Source organism: Podarcis bocagei (genome assembly GCF_964188305.1).
Source record: "Podarcis bocagei genome assembly, chromosome: 3".
Lineage (NCBI taxonomy): Eukaryota > Metazoa > Chordata > Lepidosauria > Squamata > Lacertidae > Podarcis > Podarcis bocagei.
Window position 1 is genome coordinate 12,567,107 of NC_138127.1, and position 17,725 is coordinate 12,584,831.

Below are 17,725 nucleotides of genomic sequence, written 5' to 3' on the forward strand. Positions count from 1 at the left end.
TTATTATTATTCACATCCTCTCTCCAAAGACCACACCCCTTAATGACCCAGGTCTGAACCTTCCTTAAGTGTTTCTCCCTGAACTATGAAAATCCTCCTTGCTTTCCTAGGTGGAATATTGAGAGAGGGGGGTGTATAAGCATGTGCAACTCTAGGTAACAGTTGCGCGTTGTTTCACACCTTTCGCTTCTGGCCCTGCTTGCGCCAGCATGTGGCCCTCGTAAGATTGGCCAGAGGGAAATGAGGCCCTCAGTCTTAAAAGTCCCCCTCTCCTGCTTGCCACTGAAGCTTTCTTTGTATCACTCAACAGAGCAGAAGCAGGAATTAGAACAACAGCAAGTGAGCAGAGGATATCAAGGCAAACTACTTGGATAAGAGAGCCTATTGAGCTAAGTTTAGTGTGGATAAAAGCTTACTAACTAAGATTAATGTATCTGAAAACAACTCGGAGGGTAGGTAGTCTGGCATTACAACATCAGGAGGGATAGAATGGAGAATAAGGTAGTTGTAAAGCGTAAATGTTATTGGAAGAGACAAGATAAGCGGAGAGTTATCAAGTAGGCTTAAAATGGATAGGAAGCGAGGCAGGAGATGAATGGCCAGGGAGAGGCAGTCTTTCTTCCAAGCACTGAGGACACCCAGGAGATGCTGATTCAATGGCCTATTCAGTTGCCAGTGTTTGTAGGGAGAGTCCAGAAGAAGTCGTCTTCAGAACAGGAGCGCTGTCCAATTCCCCAGGGAAACAGAAGAGAGAGGCACTATTTAAACAAGGAATTAATGAGTTCCTGTTTGGATAGGCATTCTCTTGTGGGAAGAAACAAAGAGAAAAACTGACTATTCTTAGGGCTGATTCACAGAAAACTAAAATGCTTGAGTAGATATGGATTCAGGGAACGCAGAAGCAAAATGCCCCAGCTGGTAATCGGGGTGATGTTGCAAACGATGCATCCAACACAAAGTTCACTTCCGATGCAACGAGAAACCAAGGGAAACCCATGCCAACCACTTCCGTTGGCTCCTGCTGGCCTGAACCAAACCAAAGTCTGCTATGTTATCCAAGGCTAGGAAATCTAAGTCTTTCCGTTGTGATATTGCATTCTGGTGCTTTGATTACTGCATCTTCATTCACCAAGTGACATTCAGGGTTACGGTTCTTTAACTTGTATTTTGTGGTTTTAGTTTGTCACTATCCTGAGATGTTTCTGAGGAAGGGAGGTGTCCATGTCTTTTAGGATCACGTGTGAAATTGCTGCTGAGCAAAACAACTCCTCATAAGTTTATCAGTCTTCAGAGGGCCACAGGAGGCTGTATTATCCCTGCCCCCTTGCAATATTTTAGTTATCTGAATGTCAAGCCCTCTTATGTTGCTCTTTTGCAAGTTATCAAATCATTCCTCATTAAATTCTCCTGTAAAGCCTTTCTAGGACTTCTTCCTGAGAGATGAATTGGTTTAAATACTGTCTGTGCTCATCTGATAGTGGCTGAAAATTTACCTCTGAAAGGTAACCATCTCTTAATTTTTGAGGTGGGTTGTGAGATGAGAAGCATATTTCCTCTGAGTATGTTGCTGGTCAAAACCAATACCAACCGTTCAATCTTCTCAGCAGAGAGGTCATGTTAAGTCATAGGTTTGAACATGGAATGTACACCATGATATGTACAGTTATATCAGTGTTTAATGGTTCTTGTATTTGTTTAAAAACCAATAAATATTTGTGTGTTTTTTTAAAAAAAATCATACCTTGTTGCAGGAGGAAATGTAGACCAGGAGTAAGCAGCTTGTGTGATCCACCAAGCTGAATATAAGCCACCTTGCATGACAGCCCATCAGTCTTACAAGTACAGTGGTACCTCAAGTTAAGTACTTAATTCCTTCTGGAGGTCCGTTCTTAACTTGAAACTGTTCTTAACCTGAAGCACCACTTTAGCTAATGGGGCCTCCCTCTGCTGCCACGCCACCAGAGCACGATTTCTGTTTTCATCCTGAAGCAAAGTTCTTAACCCGAGGTACTATTTCTGGGTTAGCAGAGTCTGTAACCTGAAGCTTATGTAACCCGAGCTACCACTGTATTGTAAAAACTCCTGTCATTGACTAAAAAAACAGTACAGTTGTCAAGCTGCTGGTAGACCCCAATATATGGCTGGTGTGTGTTGCCCTCAGCTTGGCAGGTCATAAACTGGGTGAGCCTGTTGCAGGTCTTTGGAGGGTTCGTCAGATACTGCTTTGTTGACACTCCGGTCGTCTTTCCCATTCTGTTTCCTTCCTCTAAATCTCGCTGGATGGAAACACAATGTCCAAGCAACGTTAAGACAACAAAGCCTGTCTGACTGCTCAGGGATCTTTTATTTATTTGTTGTCTTTTCTAGAAGAGGTCTCCCGCTCTTACTTGGATCGCCAGTCAATGCACTGTTTGCAGAGAACATCCAACGGAGATTTAATGGTAATGCGGGGAATGGCTGAGACAAGTGGAACCACGGCCAGGTAGGACAGATTAAGCAGTAATGTGTTTGTTGGAGGTTTAGTCACCAGCTTTCAGAGATCAGATATGGCCTTCCTTCTGCTCAATGCAGAGCTTGTTTTGTTAGACCTTGGAGGGCAAAGCATAGGTAGATCGGCTGAGCCCATGCTCAAATTGCCATGCCTGATTACCATAATTTTATGGGGCGACATTCGTAGAACAATTTATTCTTTATTGTTGTGTCTTCCTTTTCTTGCACTTCACCCTAAGGTCCCCAAGGGCAGGTTACAACTATTAAAGCATTGTGTCAAAATGTCAAGAACAGTTCAAAACTACTTACAATTGCAGAAATAAGGTGTGTCCTTAAAATTTATATCTCAGGCATCAGGTGTTCTATACATTTAATTACATGTTGTTTCCAGGAGGTTCAGCTGTGATTCCTGGGCAGTTCAAGGAAGAAAATAAGAAACGAATTTGGGGGAAAGAAGCTTAAAATATCATCTCTTTGGAATGCAATTAAAAATGCCATTTCCCAACTCTTTCTCAACCATCGTCAATGTGAAATAGTTGCCACAAAGTGACCTTCCTGTTGTGTTGCCAAATTATAAAGTGGTCATGTGAAAACATCCATAGATTTACAATTGCAATTTTTTATTTTTTGTCCTGGAAAGTGCTTTTTATCCTTGTGATTTTCAGAGCATGGTTGCTTGTGATCAGTTGTATCTGCAAGAGTCTTGCCTTGAGTAAAAAAAAGAATATTCAACCAACTGTGTTTATGCATGTAGATACAGCTATAGGTAGATCTATACAGCAAATAACAGAACAGAGAGATTAAAGTCTTAAAGGTAAATGTTTTGGCTTCTGCCTTCTTCTGCTCTCTCTCTCTCTTTCTCTCTCACATACACAGAGAGAGAGAGCAAACATGAGCAGAACATAATACCTGATATATTAGGAACAGCTAACAGCTCTAGAATAGTGAGCTAACAAAGCATATCAGAATTTGACTGGGGCGATCTGGGTTCAAATCCCTGGATCATGTGGCATGAGTTCAATCCTGTTCCTAGGAGTAAGCTCCACTGAACTTAGTTACTTCAGACACATTGCACTTTGACAAAGGATCTTCAGTCAGCTGCAGCGCAACCTTTAACTTAGAAATACAAACAATCTTGCAAAGAAGTGTTACTGTTTAAACTCCTAGCCTCTGCTTGATTTTTTTTTCTCATTCTCTGATTTCCTCCATGTTAATCTAGCTTAACACTTAAAAGCCTTGTTATCACCTCATTGCCTTGCTGGAACAAGAACACTGCATCAATTACTCTGGTGCGCTAATAAATGACATAATCACTCCAGATGATGATGATGATGATATCCTGCCTTTTTCCCAGGCTAGGAAAATAATAATAATAATAATAATAATAATAATAATAATAATAATAATGGCCTTATTTTTACCCCACACCCATCTGGCTGGGTTGATCCAGACACTCTGGGCGGCTTCCAGCACATATAAAAATAATAATATAACATCAAACATTAAAAACTTCACAATAGAGGGCTGTCTTAAGATGTCTTCTAAAAGTTATGTAGCTCTTTAGCTCCTTGACATCTGATGGGAGAGTGATCCGCAGGGAGGGCACCACTGCCGAGAAGTCCCTCTCTCTGGTTCCCTGTAACCTCACTTCTGGCAGTGAAGGAACCGCCAGAAGGCCATCAGAACAATGGGGCTGGAGAAACTCCTTCGGGTATACAGGGCAAGGCCCATGAGGGCTTTAATGGCCAGCACCAACACTTTGAATTGTGCTCGGAAACATAAGGCAGCTTACACGGATTAAAACAGCACAGATAAATTACAGAAAGCTAAAACCACATTAAAAATAATAGTTAAATTAACAGAATTAAAACAATATAAAAACAAATCTATTAAAATACAGATAATAAAAACAGGGCAGCCATAATAAAAAGCCCTTTCCTTAAATAGCAGTCAGATCCCCAAAGCTTGTCAGAATAAAAGAGCCTTGCCTGCCAGTGACAAAGAGGGAGCCAGTCAGGCATGCTTAGGGAGCAGCCATCAAGAAAGTCCTCTCCTGCGGCCACATATCAGACAACCCTGTGATTGCTTGAATCGGGAGACTTAGCATGGCTGTGCCATGCCTCACCCACACAGCCACGTTCTGTGGTCTGTCAAGTTCTTAACAGCTGCCATGCTTTCACACTTCCAGGTAGCAAAAGCAGTTGTATCAAGTCCCTGGCAGGCCACCAAGAACGATATTTCCAAGAACAAGCAATAGTTGGCTTCCCTCAGAATGACAGCTCCCATGTCTCAGCATAGGTCAGTTGCCATATATATATACTGCTTGGTGCATGCTAGCTCAGAACTTTATTTGGGGCCACAAAAATGATAAATTTCTGGTTAAGTATCCATTCTAGGAAAATCAGCACAGGGTGGAGGTGAGAGGGAAATTACAGATATGCTGCAAATTGTGTGTGTGTGTGTGTGTGTGTGTATATATATATATATATATATATATATATATATATATATATATATAAAGAGAGCCATATTTCAGAATAAAGTTAACCGCACAGTTTGCAAAACATTGGCATTTCATCATTTTTTATTTATGGAATGCATTAAAATGGGAGATGCTAATATACCATGCACTAAAAAGAAATCCTATAAACAATTCTCCTCTGTGCCATCAAAACCATTAACCATACGGCAAGAGATGGGCAAGGGGAACAGCTCATATTCCTATGTCCAATCCCTTAACTCCAAACAGACTGCAAGAGTACCTTGGTAGTTATTTTTCACATAAGGTACATTTAGTTTCACTGTCTTGTCAGGATAAGCCAAATAAAACTGGAAAGGAGATGGAAGGAGTGGGAAAAAGAGAGACCCATACATTTGGGTTATAGCAGGCTAGATGATATGTTTATTTCTAAAAGCCCCCCAGAGCAAGTCTTTTCCCAGGCACACAATATATGCATAATCACCCAATTTCAAGGAAGATTAAATATACACATCAGGATTCTTGAAATGCAGTAATGCCTCTTTGGGGATCTGGTGGCCTTGGAAATTTGCCACCAGTGGCTACCGTTGAAGTCAATCCAGATTCTCCTCTTTGCTATCTCCTTTCTCCAATATACCTGCTGGGGATCAGCAGTGACTAGCCACTTTCCTCCCTTTCCTATTTTCCTCATACTCCTATTCGTCTGACACAAAGGGATTGTTCCAAACAATCAATTATAACTTCAGATTCCACATTTTCCTTTAACATTGCAAATTCCAGATCAAGCTCCAGCTGATGTTTCTTCCATTGTTTTTTCCCGTCCCCCCCATTCAGTTCATTGATTGTTTAACATGGCGGAAGGGTGGGTGTGAGCATTTTGGTCATGTTCAGCGTAGATCTTGCACTGAGCACATTGCTCTTGTCGGATCATCAGGGTGAATAGAATTTGTATCCAATGAAATGAGCACTAACCCAAGCACATTTTCTAATGAATGCCTCTCTCTGTGTGTATCACATGGCATCTTCTGGGTCACAGAAATCAGTTGCTCTAATAAAAATGCAAAGGTCCTCAGAACATTTATTCTGTAAACAGGTAAGTAACTAACAACTTGATGATTCCTATTGCTATGCGCGGGTCGCTTCAAACAGATTCCAGGACCTAGTGATGCTGCCAGCTACAAAATTCTCCTACCTGTTGAACACCAGAGTTCTTTTAAGGTCAGCATAACTACATAATATTTTGTGGGGAAAGGGCAGCTTAAATTGGCTTGTTATCTTGTTTCCTATAGTCAAGGAGTAGTATGTTTCATGTTCTCTTGCTCCAAATGGAAGAGTTTAAATGCCTACCCAGAGGGCATCATATCGTTAAGATAGTCAGGGCAAACCTATTATGCTTTTAATAAAACCATCCTATAAAAGGAAGTGGATGGCTTAAACATTTTTTCTATTTAAAAAAAAAACAGGCTTATTTTACATTGAGAATGTATTAGTAAAATGAGTTCAGGGGAGGCACACAGAAAGCTTGGGATTCTGGTTATCATTTCTCTGTGGTCTGTTTGTATGTTCAAAAGGTACTTACATAGATTGTGCTGTAATCCAAAACCCAACTGGTTGTTTTTCTTACAACAGAAGGGAGTTTTCTTTATTCTGAAATGAAGAGATACACTGGCAAGGTTCAATGGGCAAGGTCCAATGGGCTCAGGCTCAGAAAAAAACTTCCAGGACTTGATAATGTTCAGTAGTAGAAACCCATCAGTTCTTGACTAAAATCTCAGCTGGAGAAAGTATTCCCAGTTCCTGCCATACATTGAAGTACTGCTCCCAATTAAACTGCTCCAGGTGTTTGGGTGGGTGGGTGTGTTTGTGGGTGTATAAAAGCTCACCCCCTCTAGGGGACACTGCTGCTTTCAACTTTCACTTTTGCAGTGGGTTTTTGTCGCAGCCTCGGTTTCCCCAGGATCAGAACTTCAAAGCAACTCCCAGGCCATTCACTGGAGCTGTTTCTCTCTTGTTGCTTTGCACAAGGGGATGTTTTGAAAAGCTGACCCTGGTAAAACAGCCTCTCGGGGACAAAAGCTCTCCCCTAATGTTCACACATTGGGGCAAAATGTCCCCCCAACAGTGGATAGGCTGTAGTCCCACAGGTTTCCCAGGGACAACTCTTCAAAATAGCTTCTTTCCAGTCTGACTCACCCCTATATGATTATGAAACACTATGAAGATTTTTGGAGATGTTACGATGTAGCCGAAAAGGGAGCCATAGTAGGCAAAGAAGTGATTTTGCATAGTTACAAGGGTAGCCAATATGTGCCTTGCAGATGCATCAGCCCTAGACAGCAAGGTCAATGTTTAGGGATGCTGGGAGCTGTAGTCTGACAAAAATCCAGACGGCAGCATGTTAGCTGCCCCTGTTGTAGATAACATAGCTGTCAACTTTTCCCTTTCCTTGCGAGGAATCCTATTCGGAATAAGGGAATTTCCCTTAAAAAAAGGAAAACGTTGACAGCTATGCATTAACAATATCATTCAATAATAACAATAATGTGTGGAGAGGCCAAGAAATTCACCATTGTCACGATCACTGGAAGGCTCACAATCCATTCTAACCCTAATATTTTGTGTGCATGCCTCTTTCATGCGCATTTTCTCCCTTACTGAACATGTGCCTTGGTTTGCTTCCAAAGCATTTGAAAAATGATTATTTTCATTAGCACAATAGCATTACGGTATGTCTTGTGCAAAGTCATTTCAATCAAAGGGAAAAGTCAATGTCATCTATTATGTGGCAGATAGATTGCATTTGTGCTGACACAGATGAGTGGTTCATGTTCATATTCAGATGTCTAGGCACAATAGGTCTCTTCTAAGCATCCTGCCTCCATCTGGTATGTTGTTTGCACCTCAAACATCTGAATACAAAGAAGGCTAGATATGCTCAGGTTAGCGATATCTGCATATGCCTCGTTTAATTGGAGTTGAATAATATCGCAGGGCTGTTTAGCCGGGAGCTTGAAATAATGAGCATAACTACTGTTAGGCTCAGCGACTGAGCCTGCATAAAACATTTCTTTTCTAAGGGTTCAGTTTTCTGATCAGATTATTATTGGACAATCAGAATATAAAGCAGTAGCTGATCTCTCCCCCCACCTTCTCTCCACACAAGCATCTCTTTTATAAATATTGCATGTTTCTGATACATATGTACTTTGGTGTAGGATTAAAAGCATGAGCCATTCGCAGCAGTCTCAGTGATTATAAAAAAAAGCCACTATTTCTCAGCCTTGCTTCTTTCTCCCCAATGATATGGGAATAAGGGTGGTCTACCTTACAAAGACATTGTGTTGAGATACCATATTTGTAGTAAGCTCTACCTACCTCGCAGGGAGAGAACCATGCATAGCACCGCAAGCTCCTTGGATAAAAGATGGGAGATCAATGCAATAAATGAATGAATGGAAGAATTGAAATTAAATGGTCAGGCATGGCTATGTTACAACCAGGAACCTTTAAATCCCTTCATTGTTGATGTGATGTGATTTGTACATCCTAACAGGGTAAAGGAAGAAAGATAGATTAATAAATATCTAAACAACTGAGTAAGGAATAAAGAATCTAGTCAGTTGCTACAGAAGAGATTTCCTTGTTCCTAGTAGCCTGGTGATGTAGTACTGAATTTGGCAGGGATGTTTAGTTAAGTGTAAAGTAATAGGGTACAAATGAAGGGCTAATAGTTTGGGCTTCTTGTCCAATACTGAGATAACAGGTTTTGCCAGGAAACATAATTTGATTTGTGGAAAATACAGGTTTTGCCAGGAAACATAATTTGATTTGCGGAATATGTCCTTGGATCCAGTTAGGGGGTTTATGTGTCAGGAGCTCGTCCTACACTCGAGTAGGACCCTGGTAGAGACACATGCCCGACTAGCATGTTCCCTCCCTCCTGGTCGATTATTCAGGAGCTTCAAAAGCTTTCTTCTGCCCGAACATCACAGCGACCGATGCCAACAGACATCATCACACTCAGGGATCTGCAGAGTGTTCACAGTTTGTGTAACAGAACTAAGCAACTCAGCATTTTGGCTAATCTACTTAATTTACATATAAATGCACACGGAGCACTGCAACATGGCTCCCTCTCTCTCTAGCATCAGACAGCAAAGAGAAAAAGGACAAAGGACAATAGTCCCACTTCACGGAACACAGTAACACAAACATCCTGTCTCCGTCACTTCCCACACTGTGGAGTAAAAACATACACCATCATGTGAAAGACAACAATCCCGTGACTGCAATTATGGAGCAGGAATTATAACATTATGTACACAGAAGCAAAACTGCACACACATATCCTATCTAGTTAAGAAACCCCACATCGCTACAAGTGTGGTACGCATGGTTACTGGCTCTATCCTACTGCACACGTCTTTGTCGGCAAACTGTGGTGAAATGTAGTCACTACTTCTGCATCTCACGAATGTATCAGTGATAATATGACAGGAGCTATGTGCTCTCACTGGTTGCTGTGATTGGGGCAGCCTCTTAAACATACATATTTCTAAGTCACCCACTTCTCCCTATGCTGCTATTTACTATTCTGGTCAATTGCTTTTTTTTTGTAAAACATTTAACAGTACCTTATAGTGGCCACCAAATAGCCCTGGAAATTATTTCGAGTCACTATTTAAGAAAGGATTTGCTCTCTCTCTCTCTCTCTCTCTCTCTCTCTCTCTCTCTCGGCGCATGCATTTACTGTGAAAATAAAAAGTAGACCACAGCTATTTTCAACATAGAGGGCTGTTCGCTATTTCCACATCATCAAATGCTGCCTTGCCTTGCCAGCTTGACACAAAATGAGTCTTAGCAGATGGTAAGTGGAATGTAAAGTGAGCTCTCGCCTATCTGACAGACAGTGTCACTTGCTGACTGCCTAAATGTGTTAGGTATGTTAGCACATCTCTTCTTCCTGTTCTGGAAGCTGGGAGGTGGAGTGGGCCTGTGGGACAAGCGGGAATGGAAAGGGAATAGCAGACAGGCAATTAAAAGGCAAGGGGGAGAAAAACGTGATTTCTCCTAATCAAAACATCTAGGTGTGTGTGTGTGTGTGTGTGTGTGTGTGTGTGTGTGTGTGAGAGAGAGAGAGAGAGAGAGAGAGAGAGAGAGAGAGAGAGAGAGAGAATGCCAGGATAGGACTTGGGAGACCAGGGTTCAAACCCCCACTCAGACATGGTCTTGGGGCAGTTACTGCCTCTCAGCCTAAACTACCTCACAAGGTGTTGGATTATATTTGAAGAAGAAGAAGAAGAAGAAGAAGAAGAAGAAGAAGAAGAAGAAGAAGAAGAAGAAGAAGAAGAAGAATTACTACTTATAGTAATTACTACCCCATCTGGGTGGCTTCCAACAGAATATTAAAAATACAATCAAACATTAAAAACTTCCCTAAACAGGGCTGCCTTTAGATGTCTTCCAAAAGTAAGATAGTTGCTTATTTCCTTGACATCTGAGGGGAGGGCGTTCCACAGGGCAGGCGCCACTACCGAGAGGCCCTCTACCTGATTCCCTGTAACCTCACTTTTAGTGAGGGAACCGCCAGAAGGCCATCAGAGATGGACCTCAGTGTCCCGGCTGAATGATGGGGGTGGCAAGCTGTTCAACCCTCAGTTTCTGAGGAAAGTTTTTTTTTTTTTTTCAGCAAGAGGTTCCTTTGGAACCAGCACCACCTTCCTGTGTGATTGCTTCTATGCCCCATGTTTGTGTAAATAGCAACAAGCTGATTATTGTATATATAAAACCCCCCACTGTTTTCCAATACTCATCGCTTCATAGGAAACTGACCCTGTAACAACTGCCCTAAATGCCCTCTTTGGGGAAAGGGGGAACCACAGATCAGTATTGGGTAGGCGTAGGGGCCTTCAATGCGAGAGAATATATTCATAAAGCGTGTTATCATAATGTATCATTTGCATTGTGTTATCTTGAGATGGAATAAAGGATCAACCATGTTAATTTGAAGAACACCAGCATCATTAAATGGTGAAAGTGCTGTTACAGTATCTGAACTAAAATCTGCGGGTCGTGCTTCAAATCGTATGATTATTTTCAGATTCTGTGGGTTTTGTTTCAGTATATTATCAGTTTAATTGCCTTACATGCAGCCGTATAACACATTAAGCAAGGCGCACTGTGAGGCACTGAAAATATGTATAATAAAGCCCTTCATTATGGCAGCATAAGAATCTCCATCATTATTGTGTCAGAGGAATGGGTTTGTTCCGCTACGATTGTTTTTATATTTACAAAATCTCAGATATATTAAGGTTTAGTAGACTAATTAGATTGTACATTACAGTACCTGTACCCGCAATTTTATTTCTGTTCACAGCTGGCAGATGGTGTGCTGCATATTATTTTGGTATTAAGAGATGAGGAATTTCAAAGCAGCGAATGTAACAATGCGCACACACAATGTCTTTTTGACTTCCATCATGTCTTTGCAACAGCCCTTTTGTTCATGTCACAATATGAAGAGCAACTTTGCATTTTGGGTCTTGCAGTTTTAAGGCGAAATCACACATGATCGATTCTCCTGAGCCCTGACTTTAAATGGTTGAAGTAGCTAGAGGGCTTATTGGCACAATAGCCCCAGGAGGTATCTCTGTGCGGGGAAGTTTACTGTTTTCCATGTCCCATGTCATTTTCTGGATCTAAAATGTGACACATACACATTATGTGGGAGAGATGCAGGTACTTTACAGCAGCAGACAACATAACAGGGCACTGGCTAAATATGGCAATTTCAGTTTCTCGTGGTTTCTCATTATTTCCAATCTTGAATTCAGTTTTTCCACATTTCTACATCAATTTGCAGTGTGTGTGTGTGTGTGTGTGTGTGTGTGTTTAAGCCCTCATGAAAAATTGTCAGCATTTTTGTGCAGCTTTCCCCTTTTATATGTTTTTATATGCAATTTTCCCAACGCACCTGCTTTTGCAAAGCAATTTCCCTAACCTAATGCAATTTTTGCAGGCCATTCCCATAAAATGTGTATTTTGGTAGACATTTTATCACTGTATATGCATTTTTGTGCTCATTCCTTGTCTGAAGAACTTGATATAGCTGAAATTTCAAAGGGAGGGCTGGATTTTGTTTTGCATGTTGTTTTGGAAAATGCTAATTAAGTAAGTAAATGCAGGCTGAATTTAATTTCTTCCCCATCCCTACTGGTCGGTCTTGTTGCTGCTGCATACCAGAAGATATAGGCAGCAGTGAGGTCAGTGCAGTGCAAATGCACTGGTAGAGTCAAAGCACTGCTCCTGCCAGTGTCTGGGTTAGAGCATTTGCTTTGCATGTAGGCAGTCTTAGGGTTAATCCCCAGCATCTCCAGGTCGGGCTAGGAGAGACCATTGTCTGAAATTCTGGAGCTGCCACAATGCTGAGCTAGATGGAACAATTGTCCGACTCAGTAAAAGGCAGCTTCCTATGTTCTGAACACATGCCCTCCAACATTTCCCTGATGAAAATAGGGACAAAAATAGGGACATCTTCTTCCTCCTCCTCCTCCTCCTTCCTCCTCCTCCTCCTCTTCTTCTTCCTCTTCTTCTTCTTCTATTTATACCCTGCCCATCTGACAGAGTTGCCCCAGCCATTATGGGAGGCTTCCAACATATATAAAAACAGAATAAAACATTAAACATTAAAAAAAAAACCCTTCTCTATACAGGGCTGCCTTCGGATGTCTTCTAAAGATTGTATAGTTACTTATCTCTTTGGTTCGGGGGTTGCATAACTCCATACCCTCCAACATTTATCCAATGCAAGTAGGGATGTCTTACCATACCCTCCAACATTTCCACAATGAAAATAGGGACGTATGGGATCAAATTAGGAACCGGGGCAGGTTTTGTAAATCCGGGACTGTCCCTGGAAAATAGGGACACTTGGAGGGTCTGTGAACATCGTCTTTGAAAATATATGGAAGTTACTGTTGCGATAGTTTTATTATTCTCGAGGAAATTCCACTCATCGCTGGGCCCTGCGCAGATACCAGACCTTCCCTTGGAATTACAAATGAAGAGGAGGAGAGGGAGTGCGTTAGGAATACACAGTTGGGAGCAAATATTATACAGTAATAAGTAATATAACTTTGAATGGTATCATGTTCATGCAGCATGACCAGATTTAAATACCTAATTTACTAAGATCCTGGAAAGAAAGAAAAGAGAAGCACTTTTAAAGCAAGTCCAATGGCTTTATATTTATTCGCTCGAAATGGACGTTGAAAATTCCTGTCCATTTACTCAAGCCTCCTTATTTCAGGGTTTCAATTTGTCACACTACAAGTAGTAGTAAATATGCATAGGGGGGAATTAGCATTTCTGGTCATGGTATGCTTCTGAATTTCTTGTGAGGGGGGGAAATATCCTACTTGTGTCTTCAGAAGATTTGCCTGCCCCCCCCCCGGCTTTCACAGGTAATCCTTCTAGGAACCAGCACTTTATGGCTGCCATCAGATAAGCAGGCTGCAGCAGCTTCAATTCTTTGAGAGGGGCTCAAATATCTAGGTGGGTTTTATGCAACTCATGAATAAATTCCACCATCCTTATCGGTGTTGAGTAGTAGTAATACAAAGCTACACTTCTAAAAGAGCTCAGCGATGTACCAAAACAAAAGAGGAGTTTTTCATGTTCTCTGAACATGCTATCTAGTACGGCCTCAGCTCTTTTCTGACAGAAAGGGGGGAAAGTGGGTATATATGGGAGGTATGAGCCCTTGTTTTAGCTGAATGTGTGGAGGCCATTTGCAAAGCCTAGGAAATTACCTCACTAAATAAACTGGGACATCTCCCTGTGCAATACAAGTGACTGAATGTGTTCCTTGGGGTGGAAATAGTCACTTACTATGGGGTCAACACATACAATCCAGACGTGCTGCCAAAGTTTCCAAAATTTAAAATTCTGGACAGATATTGCTTATCTAAAAATTCTGAGTGAGTCCTCGTCTAAAGATTGTGGAGTTCATTCTGAGATCCACTGTGTTGTTGCCAAATCAGCCATCAGGATATGTACTTTCACGATAACCATAATCCTGTGTCATTTTAAGTTTTTCCTTACAAAACAGCTCCTGATTCTTTAACCTTCTCCCTGTCAAATCATCTCCTCTAATCAAATCTGAGCATGTGAAATTGGGCATGGTTAAATAAAACCTTGGGGGTTTTTTAAATACAGCTTGAAGACTACAAATCCTATGATGCTATGTGTCTATGAGGTAAAAACCACACATTTGAAAACACCCATGAATGGATGTTATGATGAATGAAGACAACATAACAAATGTGGTCACTCAAGCTGAGCAGGATAACATTCAAATCAGCCAATGGATTTTCCATGAAGCTCCCTTTCTTGAGGCTGAAAAAAACATAACGAGAGATGAATTTTTTTTCTGGAGTTTTCCCAAATGACTATTAGAATCATCCAGTGTGGTACGGGATCTTGGATAAATTCAGTTCACCTTCTTGCCACACCCTAAAAATGGCATGATTTCCGCCATGTGGAATGCCTTATGCCAGCGAAAATATAATTCCTCTAATAGAGCAGACATGAGACTGCAGTTCTGTTGTTGTTGCCTGGTGTGTTAAAGAGCTATTATTTTGATATTGTCCCTCAAGTAGTATCAAGTCACATGCTAAGTCCTGAGGGTAATCAACCTGAACAGGTTTGGATGACAGAAGACCTGCATGAGAGAGAGGGGGGGGGGGGAGAGAGAGATGCAATGTTCAGATTGCATGAGGTGAGTATGCAGCAAAATCTCAATCTGATTTCTAACCTGAGGTAATTGATTTGAAAAGACCAGAGAGCCAAACCCAATATAAAAGCAGAGTAAGGTTAGAGGATGTTATGAAGCTGAATAAAACGAGATGCGTCATCAGGAGACTGCGGCCTTCCGCTTCCCAGAAGAACCAATAGATTTTATAGCTTTCTTTGAAGGATGAGTTCATTCATACAGATCTAATGATGCTGATTCATAGAGAGCATGAGGTAATTTGCTTAAGATAACGGGCGGGATTGCATCACCTCAGCCAATCTCAGCAATGTACAGTACAGAACAGAATTTCTCGGTGGCATCAGCTTTTACTGTAACCAGAGACGATACGTTATGACTTAAGCAAGACACAGGGTGAGACAGTGACAGAAATATGAGTCTTATGTTTGGCGTAATGTGCAGCGGGAGGCACAGACCTTCTTTCACTGCTCGGTCACACATAAATGTTACATTACATTACATTTTCTTTCTCCCCCTTTTATTGAGTGGCTGTGATGATGGGAAGGAAGGATGGGAGGATGATTGGTTCGTGAACACAGCACATTAAACCACAAACGGGTAGCATGGTGTGGAGAGGGTTGGGGAACGCAGTGGGGAGTGTGGTGGCATGGGGTTGGGCGCTGTGCTGTGATCTCCAGATCAGTGTGGCGTTGCCCTGAACTATGGTTTGGAAACTTCAGCTGATAACAGATTAAGACAGCAAGAACGCTAGTAGGAGCTAAGCATTCAAACCATATGATAGCAATTCTGTACCAGTTATACTGGCTGGCATGCCCAATTTAAGGTTCACATTTAAGAGGAAATAGGGTGTGTGGCCTAAGGAGAGTATTGAGGAGTAGATAGAAAGGCCAAATTTAGGCCCAAGGCCTGAGGATCCCTAACCCTGCACAAAATCCTTTGAGAGGAAGTCATTTGAAGCACCATCTATGCCTGTACAAGACTGCTTCGATTTCACAATCAGCCTCTCAGGTGTTATCAGGAGATATTAGGTTAACAGGTATCATAAACAGGGCCTTTGGGTGGTGGTCCCACACTTATGGAATCTATTCCTTAGGAAATACAAGTGGTCCCTTCTTTAGAAGTTTTAAAGATCAGGGCAGCCAAGGCTGTTTCAGTCCTAAAACCAGGTTTGAAACCAGAGTGAACTGGACTTATATAGTCTGCATACCTACCTGCATACCATTCAGGAGATATTAGGTTAACAGGTATCATAAACAGGGCCTTTGGGTGGTGGCCCCACACTTATGGAATCTATTCCTTAGGAAATACAAGTGGTCCCTTCTTTAGAAGTTTTAAAGATCAGGGCAGCCAAGGCTGTTTCAGTCCTAAAACCAGGTTTGAAACCAGAGTGAACTGGACTTATATAGTCTGCATACCTACCTGCATACCATTCAGGCATACCTACAGCTTGCCTCCAAGCTCTCAATCACTTTGCTCAGGAAAGAAATATTACAGCCTGGCAGAAGTTTTCTAAAAGCCCCAGACTTAGAGAAGTTCCATCACCATCTCTTCCAAGCTAGTGAGCATCTTTCCTTCCATAATCAGGCATTAACCACTCCTTAGACCTCTACTCCTAGATGTTATCAACCATGAGAGGCAAGGGTCAAGAGGGCACATTGTTGATATCACGTGTGTGTCCACTTTTCAATAATAATAATATTTATATCTCACCCATCTGGCTGGGTTTCCCCAGCCACTCTGGGCGGCTCACAGCACATATCAGAACATACTAAAACATCAAACATTAAAAACGTCGCTAAACAGGGCTGTCTTCAGATGTCTTCTAAAAGTCATATAGTTGTTTATTTCCTTGACATCTTATGGGAGGGTGTTCCACAGGGCAGGCGCCACTACCGAGAAGGCCCTTTGCCTGGTTCCCTGTAGCCTCGCTTCTCGCAGTGAGGGAACCAGCAGAAGACCCTCAGAGGAGGACCTCAGTGTCCAGACTGAACAATGGGGGAGGAGACGCTTTTTCAGGTATACTGGGCCAAGGCATCAGCATTTAAACAGGTTTTTCCTTCTAATGCAGGTTACATCATGTCTTAATGACTCCTTTGGTTTTGGTTTGAAACTGTTTCGTCTTATTATCCTGTAGTATTGCATTTTAACTGATTGCAATATTTTTGGCCTGTTTTTGCTAGTGATTTTTAATTTCTGCATTTGCAGATGAAATTGCAGGGCACATATTGTAGTATAAATTAATAAATTGCAGTGGTGCAACCTCTGAATAAGCATGTGGAATGATCCAGCCAAAGCAAAGCACTGCATTCATTATATTCACTCTTCAGATTGAAAGTTTCTCTGAACACAGGGAGTCTTTCTTCTGAGTAAACATGCGTAGGGTTGTACTGTTAGTCTCATTGGTTTAATGGGAGACAGAACCACAGAATTAACTTCTGCTGGAATCAAAGTGCTTAACTTCTACTGGGTTATAGAATCAGAGTCTAATTTTGCTTCTTTAAAATGCAGTCATTAAACAGCAGCACTTTAACCCATACTCATTAAAATTGACAGAAAGTTTGCTTGTAACTGCAGGGAGATATGAAGTCGATCCACATTTTTCTGCAAGTTGCCAGGACACACAAGCAGTCTAGTTGTTTCAGGCATGGTAAATGTATACAGAATGAGAGCTTTTATTATATCATGTTACATATAGGGGGCAGAGAGAGCCAGATAAGTGACATTTGGGTATCTATGTTCATTCATTCCATCATAGTATTTAATTGCCTATTCATGTGAAACAATTATCCTTCTGTATTCATGAGGCATTGCTTAGAAGGATATTTTCTCATGCTTTTATACAAATTGCATACTTTTCAAGTAAAGGTTAATACCTTAACATTTCATTTTTACAACTATGTTTTTAAAATCATTACTCAAACAAAAGTCATTTTTAGCAATGTATTATTGTTGCCTCATAGTGCTGTGGTTGCAAAGTGTGT

General features: G+C 41.4%; 1 long non-coding RNA gene across 4 annotated transcripts in view; it reads left to right on the top strand.

The window, feature by feature from the left end:
• Nucleotides 1-17,725, top strand: part of LOC308584470 — a 479,498-nt gene that overhangs the window by 255,434 nt on the left and 206,339 nt on the right. For 3 of the 4 annotated variants that reach the window (XR_014006807.1, XR_014006808.1, XR_014006809.1), the window contains one exon: nucleotides 2,368-2,482. This is a non-coding gene — a long non-coding RNA (uncharacterized lncRNA). Of the gene's footprint in view, nucleotides 1-2,367; nucleotides 2,483-6,118; nucleotides 6,188-17,725 lie in introns of all 4 variants that reach the window. The other variant, XR_014006810.1, reaches the window with a different exon arrangement.